Raw genomic sequence first — 17140 nt, 5'->3', positions numbered from 1 at the left:
TTAAAATAAATGATTTTGTGCTGAATATCCTCACTACTGATTACGATTTATTTGGTGTTGCATATACAATCTCCATATTTACAAAGTACCTAATCTAAATCTAATTTCGAATGACAAGCTACCTGTTTCTTTCTTTTCAATTTAACCTATAGTGTTCTGTAGCCCAATGAACTGCCATTTCATTTACTTGCAAAATGCCAAAATGGCTATTCATGTGTATTATTTAGTTATTTTTAATACATTACAAGCATTGGATGTCTTTGAAGAATCTAATCATTTAGTTCAGTTCCAAAAGTGATAAAGCCCTACAATGCAACCTCGTAGCACCGAATTTTATTTGAATTCAGTATTTAGAGGAAAAATGCCATTTCATTGTCCGAATTTAAACCAGTTATTGTGCTGTTTAATTTACATATGATTTTGGCTTCAGCCTGACATAGCGACTTTTCTCTGTCTCCTCCTCTTCTGCCTAGTTGTACATGCTGTAGTCCAACAAATTTTAAATCTTTCTTCTCCATTTGGTGTTCTTTCTGCCAGTGTGCTGCTAGAGGTAGTCTTTGGTCCTGGCTACCTATTTTTGCCAAATGTTCCCTTATCCGGAGTTCTCGAATGGTGCTGCCTATGTACATTTTCTTGCATACGCAGATTATGCCGTATACTACAAATTTCGTGCGGCAGTTGATCACTTGTTTGATTCTGATTTCTTTCCCATTGATGTCCTTTATAAAATCGGTCGGTTCACTTGCAAATTTGCACATCGTGCACATCCCACATTTTCGGAAACCTTTTGTAGGTGATAAAGTCCATGTGTTAGTGTTGTTACCCTTGACTTCTGGTAGGAGCGATGGGCTCAGTTTTGTCTTCAAAGTATCTGCTTTTTTGAAGATTATTTTTGGTTTGTCACCCACTTGAGTTCTAATGTGTTCTTCAAGTTTTAGCAGATGCCAATGTTTTTGTAGTATTCTGTTGATCTTGTGATTGTCCTTATTGTATTTGGTTACAAATCCCAGTTTCCAATCTTGTTCCGTACTTTTTGTTGTGGATTTACTTGGAATTAGGGTTTGCTCTTGAGTCCAATTCTTGGTTGTGTTGTAAGCTTTGGTTACACATTTCTTGGGGTACCCACGTTGAAGGAATCTACTTCTAAGTAAGTTGCATTCTTTCTCGAAGTCATTCTGTGTGCAAAAATTCCTCCTTGCCCTCACATATTCCCCCTTTGGGATATTTAATATTGTTGTTTTCCGATGACAGCTGTTGGCGTGCAGGATTGAATTGACCTCTGTATCTTTTCTATAGGTTCTTGTTTTAATGGTGTTATTTTAAATGTAGATTGTGATATCTAGAAAGTTGATAGTTGTTGTGTCACAGTTTCCAGTGAATTGAATGCCAAAATGGTTAATGTTCAATCTATTCATGAAGTTCTTGAATTGATCTTCCGATCCCTTCCAAATGATCAGAACACCGTCTATGTACCTCAGCCAGTGGATCAATTGATTTGGATAGACTTCATCTTCATACACCACTTTATGTTCGAATAGACCCATAAATAAATTAGCTAATGCAGGGGCATATTTAGTGCCCATCGCTGCTCCTTTCAATTGCTTATAGAAGCAGTTGTCAAAATTGAAGACATTGTATTCTAATGTGAGTCTCAACATCTCTTTGATCATTTCAATCTGTTGATACAGTGAGGCCGATTCTTCCTTGAATGTATGGTCTATGGTTTTAATTGCCCAGTGGTGTTGAATTGATGTGTAGAGAGATTTAACATCCAATTTTGCTAGTTTCAGTTCTCTATTCCATTCAATATGTTTCAATTTGATAATGACCTCAGTAGTGTCCTTGATAAATGATTTCAATTTACTTGCTCTTGGTCTTAGTACGTTGTCTAGATATTCTGATAAGTTTTCCGTGGCCCTACCTATCCCGTTGAGGATTGGTCTTCCTTCCGGTATGTTTTCAAAGTTCTTATGTATTTTTGGCAAAAAGTACATTATCGGTGTCACCGGTTCTTTTATTATCAGGAAGTTTTTTTCATCATCCGTGAGAAGTCCAACTTTGTGCCACTCTATGATTTCTCTCCCTGGTTGGGATATGATTTCTTTTTTTGGGTTAGTTGGTATTTTGGTGTAACATCCTGGGCTTTCTAAGTGATTCATGGCCATTCTCAAATAGTCTCTTCTTTCCATAATCACGATATTACCTCCCTTATCCGCTTGTTTAATTACCACTAAGGTATCTTCCATCAAGAGCTGTATTGCTTGGTATTCCTTGAAAGTTAGATTAAATTTGCAAGTATGTTTGGTTTGTTTATCTGATAGTTTATAGAAATCCTCTGTTAGAAATTTATAAAATGTATCAATGACATTGTCTGGGGGTAGCTGTGGGACAAATTTTGATCGTGACTTAAATTCCTTTATTGCCAGATTATCTTAGATATCTTGGATATTAAGTTCTTGTAGGACATCACTTATACCGAAAATTTCGTTTTCCCTTAATGATCTAAGAATATGGATGTCTTCTAGTTCTTGTATAGTAGTCTCACTCGGTTGTTTCTTTTCTTTTCTGACATACATCTTGGGTGCCTGGGTTGCAAAAAAATGTTTTAGTTTCAATTTTCAGATACATTTATACAAGTCAATGTGTAGGTCTGTATAATTACATGTTGCCATAGGTGCAAAGGAGAGACCTTTGTTTGGAAATTTCCTTTCTTCTTCTGTTATTTTCCTTTTGGATAAGTTCAGTACTAAGTCTGTTGTCACTTGTTTCTGGTGTTCTCCCGAGCGCTTGCTCTGGTAAGCCTTTTGTTGGTGTTTCCTGTACTCATTAGATTTTCTGGGTTTCTTTCCCCCCCTCCTTCCTCTCCTCCTGGATTAGGTTGCGTTGTTGAAGGGTTCGTAGGTAGTTGAAAACGGACTTGCTTTTGTGGGAAGTTTCTGTTGCCCTTCTTGTACCGTTTAATCTGATTCATGAATCCTTGGGTGTTCTTTGAAGTATTTGTATCAGGTGTTACTATTGCTTCTCCCTCTGATTCCGCATCTGAGCTTGCTGACGAGGTATTGGGTGTGCTATTTCTAGATGGAGGTTAAGAATATTGATTGTATTTTTCTTGAAAAGTATACGCCCTATCGTCTTTATGGTCTCTCTCATCTCTGTAATGTTTCCTTAGTTTGCGAAGTTTAACCTCATCTTGGTAGTTTTTCAAAATATTGTGCATTGTGACATAGTTTTTTTCTTTCGTAGTTTCTTGTGATTTCATTTCTTCAATATCTTTCTTAATTACATCAATTCGTTCAACTGCTCTTTTATGTTCTCTCGTGGCATGTTCTATTAGTATCTCTAGCATTTTCTTAGAACTGCAATTCAAATTCTTTTCCCAAAGTTGTGCAAGGTCCGTATCACTTTCATTATTAAAGTTCGGGAATATTAAGATACGTAGTTCCCGTGGTATGAGTTCGTTTTTCATATAATTTTCTAAAGAGACAATCTCCCAATATTTATCAACTTCTTTTTTAGAGATCCTTTCTAATTTGATGAAAAAAGATCTTAAATCATCCTTTGGCTGTTTTGAGCTCCTAAAGGCACGGCTCATATCTCCTTTGCGGGTGAAAAGATTTTCAATTTCTTCCTGTCGATTAATTAGATATTCTGCCATTGTGTGTCTGCCATTGTTGGTAGTCTCATTCAACAATGTATGTATGGTCAGACTCCTTTGAGAGGCTACTCTGCCAGGCAACACTTTGGTAATGCTTGATTTATTTATTTTGAGCATTTCTAGTATTGTTGGACTGTGGCATCCAATCTGAGTTCGGTGTTAGGGGGTCTACAAAACCACCTAGGAAGTGAAATAATGTTTATGTACTCTCAGAAATCAAGGAATGCGCCATACTTTTTAGTGCCATAAATTTTAATTTCACGCCCCTAGTGACGACACGTGTTTCGGCTACTGTAAGCCTTTTTCAAATCAGGGCTATTGATACTGATAATAATTCATTAAGTATACATTGTATGATTAACACAGAAAAGTGAGTAAATGAAAATAAACAAAAATTGTGGATTGTAAGGTTTTTTGATATTAGATAATTCATTGTATGGATTATTGTTTGTAGGAATTGATGAACTGGGAAATGATTCCGATGAATAAGAGCTAGATTACCTTTTGGGAGGAAAAGCATACGGTTGGTGCAGAGCAAATAAGTATAGAGATAGAAGGCAGGTATGGACATGAGGTATTGGAAAACAGGGAGTAGCAATAAAACATTAAAACCTTGATTTCTTGATTTGGAATAGGTCAATTGTAAACACATTTTTTTTGGCAAGGATTAGATAAAGGTATGGAATACCAATATCAATCACATAGGGTGATTTGGATAAATTGAATGATTAGAGGAATTGGTACAAATATATATTGCAGTTGCGATACGTAATAGTATGTTGCTAGTGTAACTAGGACTGCACAAGTGAATTATTAATAGGGTTTAGTGATAAAAGGATTATCACATATTATCTAGTGGCGTATTAATGAATCTCGTTAAGCAGTTTGTACAATAGGTATATGAGAATATTCAAATGCAATGAATTAGCAATAGGTTTATTCAATTTGATAAGTATTCTTTGTTTCTTATATAATAATATTCCTCCTCCCTCCCCCATTTTTGTGACTCGACATTGATCTGGCGGTTGGTTCGTACTTATATACTATTATTGATGCATGTTATGCATAAAATATTATTTCATGTGTGTACATTTATGTTGTATGTTATCTTTGCAACAGCCCTGAAGGAGACCTAAAGTTGAAGGTCGAAACACATGTAGGCAGGAATTCTAAAAGTATTGTTGTAACAAACAACAAACAATTTTAAAAATGTATAAAAGATTCAAATTGTGAAAACTTTACTCAATAAATGTTAGGGGCCGGAATTGGAAGGTCTTTGAAAGACTATAACTGTGAGAACTTTATGTAAAAAAACGATGTTAAGTTAACACATGCAGTATGATGAGTAAATGGTAAAACACATTTCAAGGGGTGCGGCACATTAGAAAGTGTTGGCTTATAGTATTATTAAATGTGTTGTAATAAAACACAATTGTCTTTTAAATGTATTAGACGCAAGATAATGTGGTTTAAGATATGTTAACTGTGCAAGTTTTAATTGCAAATGTTTTTATTTGCTTTTACAATACATTTTACTTACACATTTTATAATGTTTATGTTCTTTTTTCTTCTCAGTATTTGGTTGAATTGTATTTTCATCTTCTCTTAAAGTTTCACCTATAAAAACAAGACATGAGTTTGAATTAGAAAAATATGTGTATGCTAATGACAATGTAATAATATTGGTACATTTGTCAGTGTAAATATGGAAAATGTTACAATCAATAAGTGACATATTCCAAGATTATGCTTGAATTACTACGCTTATTAGTTTAAGCGTACATTTTTACAGGATGTACATTATTTTTATTGTGGGTACTTTTTTTATTTGTACACTGATGATGTTATATGTACTTGTTACACCCTGGTTTCGCCGGCACTCCATTTGGCACAGATAGAGAAGGGTTCATAGTGTGTTGGTTACTTCTTCGAAGATGGTGCCTGTTGGGCCATGTGCTGGTTTATTTTCAGACTTGGCTGCTGTCTCCTTCGCGTTTCCTCATTTGTCCAGTGTCAGAACAAGTCATATGCAGTCTGAGGGAACTCCTCGGTGTGTCACTACTCCTTTTCAAGACGCTCATAAATTCAACCCTCTTCCTGTCATACTAGTAACAATAGATCATGATTTGCTGTCCCTCACTCTGATCCTTCCTTCTTCTCTTTAGACTCTGAGCGAAACTCTGCAGATCGGCTTGTCTGAATCACGCATTCAATACCCCCTTTAGGAATCCTCAGTACATTCCACCCTCTTACGCTTTCACTTATCCTGATACTGCAGCCCCTCATTAAACAATGTATGTTTCTTTCTACCCAGCACGACATCGCTAGACATTCCGCATCAGGGCTCTGGACTATGTAGGAAGGCACGGAGAATACAGTGGAAGCCCAAGGTCAATCGAAGAGGATCATCTTTCTATATAAGTATTGCTGAACTCAACAAGTAGGGTTTTCTTCCCCTATGACCACTGCTCTCCAAATTCTACATTGTAAGGAAGGGAGATGCAAGGGCTGTTGGGGAAGCTTTTCACTGCTCCACAAATTCTGCATCTGATCAGGTTAGTTACAGTCTGTCACTTTATGTATGATATAAGCATATGCATCTATTAACGCATGATTTGCATGGGTAATCATAACAGTTAGCAACGCCCACCTCACAGAGAGCATCTATGGATTAGATGCAGCAATTGGTGACAACAGTACACTCCTTAACCCAGGAGGTGCATAACTCTGAAACAAGAGAATGTAGCCTTACGTCAACAGCTAGGGTTTCTCTCATGGAGTCCTGAGGTACCCCTGGACCCCTATCTGGTGGTACATTTTATGGCAACCCTCATAAACTGAAGGACTATTTGGACACCTGTACTGTGCAGTTTGCATTTAGGGATGCCTATTTTCCTTCTGATAGGGACAAAGTAGGGTATATGATTTTGCATTTGTCAGGGGGGCAGCCCTCGCAAGGGCCACCCCTTTGGTTACCACAAATAATGCAATCTTGAATTCCAACCAAGGTTTTGTTCATAGCCTTAAAGCAATGTTTGGGAGGCACGAGATCACTGTGTCTACACAGGAGCATCTCTTAGACTTCAAACAAGGGTCCCAAGACATCTTAACCTACATTACCAAATGTAAACAGTTGGCTACAGATACTGCTTGGCCAGATGACATTCTGATTACTCTATTTCGATTTGGCCTCTCTGAGGAACTTAAAGATGAGATTTCAAGAGTCCCTCGTTATGCTAAGAGCAGAGATGATTTTGCTCACAATGCAACTAGATTATTATCTGCAAGAACGCCATTTGGAAAAGAAGCACGGCAGGCCTCCAAAACCATTAGCAGATCCATCCTGTCTTACCTCTAGGATGGTAGTACCTGAGGAACCCTTGCAGTTGGGGATACCAGAGAATCTTTGTCTTCTGATGAAAGAAACCGCAGAAGATCTTTGTGTTTATGCATGCACTGTAGGGCGAAGGAACATTTAGTCTGGGAGTTTCCTATAGCACCTCCCAGATGACAGGGAAGCGCTTCATCCCGATCGTAGGGGAACCATGATCCAGGAAGGAGAGGATGGTTCCCCAACTCATGATTCTGTGCCTTCATCCACAATGCCTACTAACTCTCTTATGGAATCGTCTATGGTAATCCTCAACATCAAAATCATTCTACCCAATCGTGAGATACATAATGTATTTATTATTTATTTATTCAGATTTGTTGAGCGCACAACAGCCCGAGGGCATCATGGCGCTTGTTACAGACAATTCTTAGTTACAGATAATGAGCATATGTAGTTTACAATAAGTTTGCAACAGTTACAGACAGTTTAAGGAGACAGTTAATATAAAGACAAGTTACAGATTATTATACACAGAGTGAGGTTTTGAGCTTTCTTCTGCTCTAATGTCTGTGGGTAGTGCGTTCCAAGATTTAGCAGCAATGTAGGGGAAGCCTAGGCCACCAGCGTTGGCCCTATTGGTTTGAGGTATGTTAACTTGGTTAGTGTATTGTGTTCTGGTAGGTCTTGTAGAGGAGGACTTGTTAATTGTCTCTGATAGGTATGAGGGTGCAGAGCGGGTGAGGCATTTAGGTGTGAGGGTGAGGATTTTGAAAGTGATTCGCTCTTTGACTGGGAGCCATTGAGCTGATTGTCTGGCCTGGGAGATATGCTCCCTTTTTGGGATGCTGAGAGCTGAACAAAGTGCACTGTTCTACGTGATTTGTAGTCTGTTTAGGTTTTTTTTCGGATGTGCCTGCAAGTAGAGCATTGCAATAATCTAATTTTGCACCAATAGTTGCTCTAGCTATTGATAGACAATTGGGTTTGGATAGGTAATTTTTTATGGCATTTAAGAGCTTGTTAGTGTGTGCAGAGGAGGATGTGATAGCGCTGACCTGTCTAGTCATGGATAGGGTGGAGTCTAACTAGACCCTCAAGGTCTTGACATATGTGGACACTGGGATGATAGTGTTATAAATGGTCAAGTTAGCGTACAGTTTATCAAGTTTGGTTAGAGTATTTTTCTGACCTAGTATAATTATTTCGGTCTTATCTCCATTGAGGCAGAGGCCATTGAACGCCATCCAAGCCTGGATGGTGGAGTAGATTGCGTGTAGTGCCTTGGCGTCTTTGTGGTAAGAGCCAGAGAGAGGTAGGAGTACCTGCGTATCATCAGCGTAATTAGTGTACGCGATACCAAGTGAGTCCAGCATGTCGAAGAGAGGCTTTGTGAACAAGTTGTAAAGCGTTGGAGCTGTGCAGGAACCCTGTGGGACTCCGCAGTGGATAGTAGTGGGAGTGGCGTTTGCTATGTTTCAGAAAACCTTCATTGCTCTTCCTTCAAGGAAGGAGGTGAGCCAGAGAGCTGCTTCTTTAGAGAAGTTAGCTGAGTGTGTAAGGTGGGATGTGAGTCAACAAGCTCGAAGGCAGCCGAGAGGTCTAGGAGTAAGAGTAGGGCCCATGATTTGGGTGATCTGGTTCTTTAAGTCTACAAGGGCTGTTTCCGTGCCGTGTCCTTTACGGAAACCAGATTGTCTAGTCCCGAGGATGGAGTGGGTTTCCAGGAAGTGTTGGATCTGGCTATGGACGGCTTTGTCTAGTATCTTGAGGATGAAGGGCATGGTGGTTATGGGTCGGTAGTTATTCGGTTGTATAGGGTCGAGAGTAGTCTTTTTTAGGAGAGGGCAGACCTAAGCCTCTTTGAGGCTGTCAGGGATAATGGCTGTTCTGAAGGAGGCATTAATGAAGGCCATCAGGAGTGGTGAAAAGCAGTCAGCGCAGTTCTTGAGATGAGTTTAGGAGGACATATGTCACCTTTACACATAGAGGGTTTGAGGTTTTTAAGGAGGTTCATTAGGTCTGATTCAGTGATGTCACTGAAGGTGAAGACGGGTTTGGTGGAGTCAGTTGTGGTGGTTGTTGAATTGGTTGGCTTAGGCGCAAGATGAGGAGGTAGGGCTTTGCAGTGATCCTGGATTTTATTTTGGAGGAGATCGAATTTATTTAGCATGGCAGATTGAATACTAGCACACCAAGCATCATCTTTGACGATTCGTCTGGTGTGTAGGGTGGCGAGATGAGCTCGTTGAAGATAGTGAAGATTTCCTTAGAGTGCGATTTGGCATTGGAAATGCGTGTATTAAAAGCATTGGCTTTGGCTTTAGTGATGGCTACTTTGTATTGGAGAGAGATTAGGTTAAAGCTGTTTTTGGCAGTATCACTTGGGTTAATTTGCCAGTTTTTTAGTGCCTCTCTTTGGCAGGAGCGCAGGGACTTTAGTTCCTCAGTGCACCAGGAATTGGAGTGTAATGATTTTTTTTCTTGTTTGCATTCAAGTGGACCTATTGCATTAATGGCTTTGGTGAGAGTATCCTTGTAAATGTCTGCAAGGGTATTGGGATCATTGGAGAAGGGGGGGCTAGCTCAGGGATATTCAAGTATGGGCAAAGGTTATCCTCATTGAGCTTCTTGGAGCTTCTTACTTGAGCTGTGGGGGCAGGGGTGAGAATTTTGTGGCTTTGGGTGATAGGTAGGGTGAATTCAATGAAGTTGTGATCAGTCCATGGCATGGCTGTATTGGAGGTGATAGTGGTGAAGCAGTTATGGTCTGCGACCCAGTCTTGGGTGCGGCCTTTGGAATGCGTGGGGTTCAATACTTTTTGTGTGAATCCTAAATCAATAAGTTCCTTAGTGAGCGTATCAGCTTTATCTTTGAAGTCATTGGGCCTCATTACATGGTAGGTGCTAAACCATGGTGCTATTAGCACCATGGTTCATGCCTGTAATTTACCAATTCCGCCATGGCGGAATGGGGAATTACCACCCCATTCTGAGGTTGGCGGGGCAGTAATTCCCCATGCCGCCATGGCCCTTCCCCATTCCCATTTATGCCCCATAGGGCATAATGGGAATGGGGAAGGCGCTAATTACGGTACCGCAAATTGCGGTACCGTAATCAGCACCAAGGTCCCTTTGTGGGTCCCTACTTTAACGGCTGGTCTACACCAGCCGTTAAGGTCGGGTCCCGCAAAGGGACCTCGTAGTAAGGCGGTAAGGGTTAACGGTCACCGGTAGCATTGATTCCTAAATTTAGGAATCCATTGATTCCTAAATTTAGGTCTCCAAGTAGAAGCGTCTTGGTGGAACTTTTGATGTTGTTGCTGAGTAGGTGGATGAGGTGACCCTGGAAGTCTAAGGGGAGACCTGGGGGGTCGGTATAGCACATGAATGTTGACAGTGCTGTTAGGGGACAGTGCAAGCTTAGCAGACAGAATGTCTGAATTACTAGATGAGGGGTGACTGATAAGTCGAAGAGGGAGGCTCTTTGAAGATGAGGGTAACTCCGCCCCCTGAGCGGGCTGGTCTATCTTGTCTGGGGATGGTAAAGCCTGCTGGGAGAGTGAGAGCGACTGCATGGCCAGAGGCTTCATGTAACCAGGTCTCAGTGATGGCAAGTAGGTCAATGTTATTGTTGGTGATGAGGTCGTGAATTTCTAATGCATGAGCTGAGAGTGAGCGTACATTTAGGAGGGCACATTTGATGTGTGGTGTGGGTGTGTTTTTGATGTTTGAGATGGTGGGGGTGGTGACTGACTCTGGTGTATCAGATGCGGTAGAAGGGAGGGGCCTATTGTGATGCGTGTGTGAGTGTTTGCGGGTGTTAGAATGTTCGATGAGGTGGGTGTAACTGTAGTTGGATCGGGAGCCTAATCTGATATTTCTATATGCTGTGGGGGTAGGACGATGGCTGTATTCTAGGGGTAGGGTGCAAGCTCTGAGTCTTTCGAGTCTGCACATAGTGATGATGCACTGAGGTAGAAAAGTTGTAGTATCGTGAGGGTGGCAGATCTGTTGCAGTGTGATAGAATTGTGTATAGCATTAAGTGTCGGGGGATGTGAGAGGAAGTTCAACAGTGTTTGTTGCAGATAAGTTAGTGCAGTGTTAGGTACAAGAAGGGAGAGTGTGAATAGGAGAGTAAGCAGAGTGGTGTTGGTGGGAGGTGAGGGCCTTACTGGAGACTTTGGGCATCATTGTATGCGAGGGTCAAGGACCACAGGCGGTAATGGAGACCATATAAGGAGATACGTATCTTCAAGTATTTAAGTATGAGTAACAGTATGTAGTTAGCAATCAGAGCATAGGGCCCAGTAGGGAATGATATTCAGGGAATGATTGCAGTTTGGTAAAACAGCTGTAATAGTTATGTATAGGTTTAAAACACAATAGGCAAATGACTGCACTGGGCAGGAGCAGAATTGTGACACATTGGGCAAGTGCTTGCAATAGGCAGTATCAGATTCAAACACAATAGGTACATGACTGCACTGGGCAGGAAAAGAATTGTGACACACTGGGCAGCATAACTGCCAGTGGGCTGGGACAAGATGGAACAAAGGAGTATTGGGGTGCAACAGTAACCGACTTAGGCAGTCGGATGCAATAGTGTCAATAGAATTGAATATGGGTTACTCAAGTGCAGCAGTATATAATTTGCATTATACATATCAGATGTCAAGGTTACCTTGAGCAGGAGGCAGTACTGAATGAATATTGTTGTTTGGGCTACGCTGTACCATGCTTCAGGAGTATAGGTGGCTGGAGACAGCTGGGCATTTTTCAAAGAAGCATTGTTATATCAAGAAGGATTTTGCGAGCGCAACCATGCGCAAACAGGGGCTAACAGGGTCTTTTACGGCCTTCGTCGGCTGGCGGAAGTGAGAGCTTGATATTTGGGATGCGTTGCTTAGCAACGTGGAGGCATCCAAGCCTCGCTTTCATGGCGCGCTGCCCCCAGCATTTTGTTTTTATGAAAACAATATACGGGCAGCTGATTTCCACAGCAAAGAGCTGCTGATGGATCCTGATGGGGTAAGTGCACGAAATGAAATGGCTGGCAAAATGGGGCGAAATTGCAGCGATGCGTTCCTCAATGGCTGGATCAGCTGTTTTGTGGATCGGATCAGCGCAGGAGGGCTGGCATAGAAGCAGCGTCCTCATGGTGCAGCAGGAGGTTGGTGGGGGCTCCTGCCCTCTCCACCTGGATGAAGCGTGTACCCACATTGATTGACTGCTGTAAGGAACTCATGGTGGCAACAGTAAAGACAGACACAAGTAATCCCAGTTCAATGGTGTTTATTAAACTGTATAGGTAGGTTTGAAAAACGCCTAATCTAAACCTAAATCTAAGATGGGAGCAAGCTATGACCATCAAATAATAATAAGGCAGTCAAACTATTGCCAATCCTTACAACTAAAAACTAAAGAGTGTGGGATAGTATTCACAAGAAAGAAAGAGTGTCCACAAATGATAAGTCCATATTGGTACCCTGGGGTCTCCCTTCCCCACGTTTTGAGCAAGGGACAAGGGGGGACTCCTGAGCACAGCACACTCTCGAGCTTTCCCAGCACGAGATGACAGTTCAGTTTTCAGCTATCAGGACCTTTGTTGGTGAAGTCTCTTCTCTACAAAAAGTCTCTTGCCTCAGAGGACCTGATGTGTTCAAAATACAAAGCAAAATGTTCCTTTCCAAATGTACTTTGGGTGTTGACTTTTCACCCCCTCGATCCCCCTCTTCCGGGCTCAGATCCACAAAAGTTCTTAGCGATATCAGGACCTTCGGTGGTTAGGATTCTTGCTTCCGAGGGCCTGATAGGTTCAAAATAATAATCAAAAGTTCCTTTCTGATTGCCGTTAGGGTGGTGATCCTTCACCCCTGGGTCCCCCTCTTCTGGGCTCAGACCCCTCTCGAATGTCAGCCTCCCTCTGTCGGGTTCACTACGGCTTTTCCTCAAAACAGTTCTCAAAACAATTTCACCTGTGACACTCACAAGTCTTTGGGTGACGACTTTTTACCCTTGGATCCCCCTCTTTCGGGCTTAGACCGTTCGTGAATGTTAGCCTCCCTCTGTCGGGTTCACTATGGCTGTGATATCCAAAACAATGTAAACCTTAATGTCTTTTAAACAGTTCACTGTGGAAATCCCTCTGTCGAGTTCACTCCTGTCAACACACTGCTCATCGGGACTTCCGACTTTGCCCCTTTCCATCGGCATCCCTCCATCGGGTTCACTCTTGCCAACTCTTTGCCAATCATACAGTTCTTTCTCTTGAACTCACTATGCAGGATTCATCTCCCTTCGCTTTCCAATTACGTGTGGGTCAAAGACTTTCGACTTTACAGGGGGTTTTGCTAGACCCCTGTATGGCCACTTTGACCTTTTCCTTGCGGCTCTTCTAGGGCCTTCTGGTTTCGGTAGTTTCAACAAACGCAGGATTAACCAGTCTCTCTCGAGGGAGCACCCACGAGGTGCCGGACGCCTCTAAAGCTGGTTTTCCCTTAATGTTACTAGTTCTTTGAACTTTCCTTAATTTGCCACTTTGCGGCTTTCGTTAAACACAGTTCGGTTTATTATTGGCTCTCCCCTCGACTCACCGGCTGTGATGAACCACTTGACTTTTCTTGTATCTCAAGTCAAGGCCAGTACCATGGTAGCAGGTGTCTCTCTCTGTCCAGTTTATCAGCATGCTACGTGTACCGTTGACATCTGCTGCAACACACGCTGGCTATTGTTTGTGGTCTTACAATTAATTTCACAGAAACTTTGCGGGTCTGTGTCGGAAAGGGCAATGTCGCTTCTCTCCTTGTTGACGCTTCGTTTCTCACTGCCTTTCTCCTCCTCTTGAACTGCCGTGCTTGGATAGCTGTGGGGAAGAGAAAGGGCCATCAGGTCTGTGTGATTCTGGTCAATGGCCTGACTTTGCCTGACCCTTGTGTTGGGACATGTCAGGTAAACGGCTCTGGTGTTAGTCTGTTGTCTTTCGGGGTGTGCGAAAGTGTTCGTGTTGAAAAAGGTGCGTGGGGGTAGAGAGTCTGAGCATCCTACATGGCAGGATGGGGAAAAGGTGTTAGAAGAAGAGGGATACAGCGTCTCACCCGTCAGTGTCCCACTCCCCGAAGACCGCCCATCCAGGTGATTCTCACTCACTAGTCCACCTCAGGTACTGAATCCAATAGTGATGGCTGTGTTCTGGCCAACTGAATGGCAAATCCCTGGGGACTACCAAGTGGGACACCTTCAGGTTTCTCACACTGCGGAGCAGCAGGCGTCTTCATTGACGCCCAATTGGCCAGTAGGAATGTTATCCTTTTGAACATCCAAGCAGATTTCCATCCCAGTGGAAGGTGTCGATGGTTCTCCATTAGTATCAGGTCTAATAATTGAACACACCACTTGCGTATTGATGCACATCTCTTTACACAAGGAACTTGTATCTTTTGATATTATCAAGGCTGAACATTATCACGTAATCTTATGACTGCCTTGGTTAAGAGCATATAACCCTTATATAAACTGGACTGCAGGATCCTTGCTTTTGGGGTCTGAATATTGTGTGTCACATTGTCTCTCAGAGGGGTCAGTAGGTCTCCTTTCCTCTTTACCTCCTGCTATGGTCTCCACAATCAACACTGTGATTAATAACCTCTCAGTCTTGCCTGAACCCTATAGGGAATACCAAAAGATGTTTACCGCCCAGATATTTTCTTAGTTACTGCATCATTGTAGGGACGACTGTGTCATCAATCTTCTACCCGACCACACGATACCCTTTGGCAGGATGTACATCCTTTCAGAGAAAGAGAAAGCAGTATTAAAAGAATATTTGCACAACAATCTACAGAATGGGTTGATTGCTGAATCGACCTCTCCAGCAGGAGCCAAGTTATTTTTTGTTTCTAAGAACACTGATGAATTGCGTCCTTGTATTGACTTTCGTGGCCTCAACAAGATAACAATACCAGACCGGTACCCAAAGCCCCTGATTCCTGACATACTAGAGGCAGTTAAGGTTGCTATATACATCTAGACTAAGTTAAACCTCTGAGGTGCTTACCATCTCATCCTTATTAGATCGGGGGATGAGTGGAAAATGTCTTTACGCACCCCCTTTATTCATTTTGAGTATAGGGTTATGCCCTTTGCCTTGTCCAATGGCCCGGTCATTTTTCAACAGTTCATGGACCACATGTTTTCTAATCTGTTACTACATTCAGTTATTGTCTATCTCAATAATATTCTTGTGTTTTCTCATGAGCCTGCTGACCATGCTCTTCTTGTTTGATCAGTGTTATCCAGATTAAGAAATCAACATCTTTACTACAAGTTGGAGAAATGCAAATTTGACCGGTCTGAGGTTACTTGCCTGGGCTATGTTCTGTCAGCTAATGGTATCGCCCTGGATCCAGGGAAGGTATCTGCAGTCCTAAATTGGCCTCCTCTGACCACAATGAAAGAACAGCAAAGGTTTCTGGGTTTCGCAAACCTTTATAGGAAGTTTATTCCCCATTATTCGCTATATATCCTTCCCCTGACGGCTTTACTGAAAAAAGGGGTTTCTTTCAGTTGGAACGATGAGGCTCAATGCTCCTTCTCTAAACTTAAAGCCCTGTTCACCTCGGCCCAATTCTGAAATCACCTGATCAAAGCAAGGGGATTCATTGCAGAGACTGATGCCTCTCATTATGGATTGGGGATGGGTTGCTACAAATCTCGGATCTTGGACATGATTGCCCTGGGGCTTATCTTTCCAAGACCCTTTCTCCCTCTGAAGTGAACTACTCTGTCCTGGAAAAAGTACTCTTGTCTGTTAAAAGAGCCTTTCTGGAGTGGAGGCATCTTTTGTTGGGTGCTTAGTTTCCTGTGGTGGTTAGGACGGATCTCCAGAACTTAAAGAACCTTCAGTATGATGAGACCAGGAACAGCCGTCAAACCCGATGGGCCCACGTCTTCTCACCTTATAATGTTACTTTCACCTTTATTCCAGGCAGGGCTAATCTCCATGCTGACACTTGTTTTACTCCTCAGTTTCAGCTTGAACGTCTTTTTCCTAAGGCGTTGTTCACCCATGCTGTCTCTGCCTTTCTGCACTCTGTGGTCAGTGAGACAGCAGCCAATGGCGAGTTATGCCAATCTGTTGCCACCGATTTTGGTCTGGTTTTCGAAGGGGGTTATTTCCTCGGTGGCATGGTGTACCTTCCTACGACTGCTCTCCAGCATGACGCGTTACACATGTGTCATGATTCGGTAGCGGCAGGCCAGTGGGGTGTTGCCACACCCTCGGGTTGATAGCGAGGCATTTTGTGTCGCCTACTTCAGCGCACAACATTTGGGATATCATCTTGGCTTGTTCCACATGTTTGTAGACTAAAGTGCCAGGGAAAGCTCCTTTGGGTCATCTAGTTAGGATGCCAATTCCTATCAAGCACTGGCGGGTCATTTCCACAGACTTTGGGGTAGATTTACCTTTTTCTGAGGGAGCTACTGCTGTAATGGTTACTGTTGCCTAGGGATCTAGGCCCAATGAAGGACGCACACACGGAGAGATAGGAGGAACTTCTTTATTCTTCTACAACCAAGCAGGAACTGGCGCTTGCTGCGCACGTGCCCCATAACTCCCTTGCCCACTCCAAACTCTGCCTTTACAACGGAGGGGGCTCATGAGCATTAACCCCTTGAGCCCCGGGTAACACTACCCCCGGACAATATGTCCAAACATCAACTTGACACTCTGTGTCCAAACAATAACTCAGCACTCTTCAACAAGTCTCATCGGCTTCTTTATGAGTCGTCTCGGCCTCTCCCCTCGAGTCCCAAGATCTGGCTCCTCTTCAGTCGCCCCACTCTGGCCCATGTCCCCGGGATCTCCTTCCGGGGGAAACCACTCATCATCCCTCTGCCTCCATGGTTCTGGTGAGAGTGCCCTCTGAGGTCCTTCTGTGTTTTCTCTTCTTGCATATTGCTTGAACTGCTGACAGTTTCTGGTGACGGTCCTATTCTGGTCTTCAGCCGTCACCATTGTACCTTTCACTGCAACGATCCTCATGGTGCTTGGAGCAACCCGCGAATCTGTCTTTCTATTCACCGGCTGTTGCACCAGAACTTCATCTCCTACCTGGAGCTCCGGCGGCACCGCTCCTCTTCGTGCATCGG

Source organism: Ambystoma mexicanum, chromosome 5q, assembly GCF_040938575.1.
Source record: "Ambystoma mexicanum isolate Mex_15411 chromosome 5q, UKY_AmexF1_1, whole genome shotgun sequence".
Classification (NCBI taxonomy): domain Eukaryota; kingdom Metazoa; phylum Chordata; class Amphibia; order Caudata; family Ambystomatidae; genus Ambystoma; species Ambystoma mexicanum.
This window is presented reverse-complemented; position numbering follows the sequence as displayed.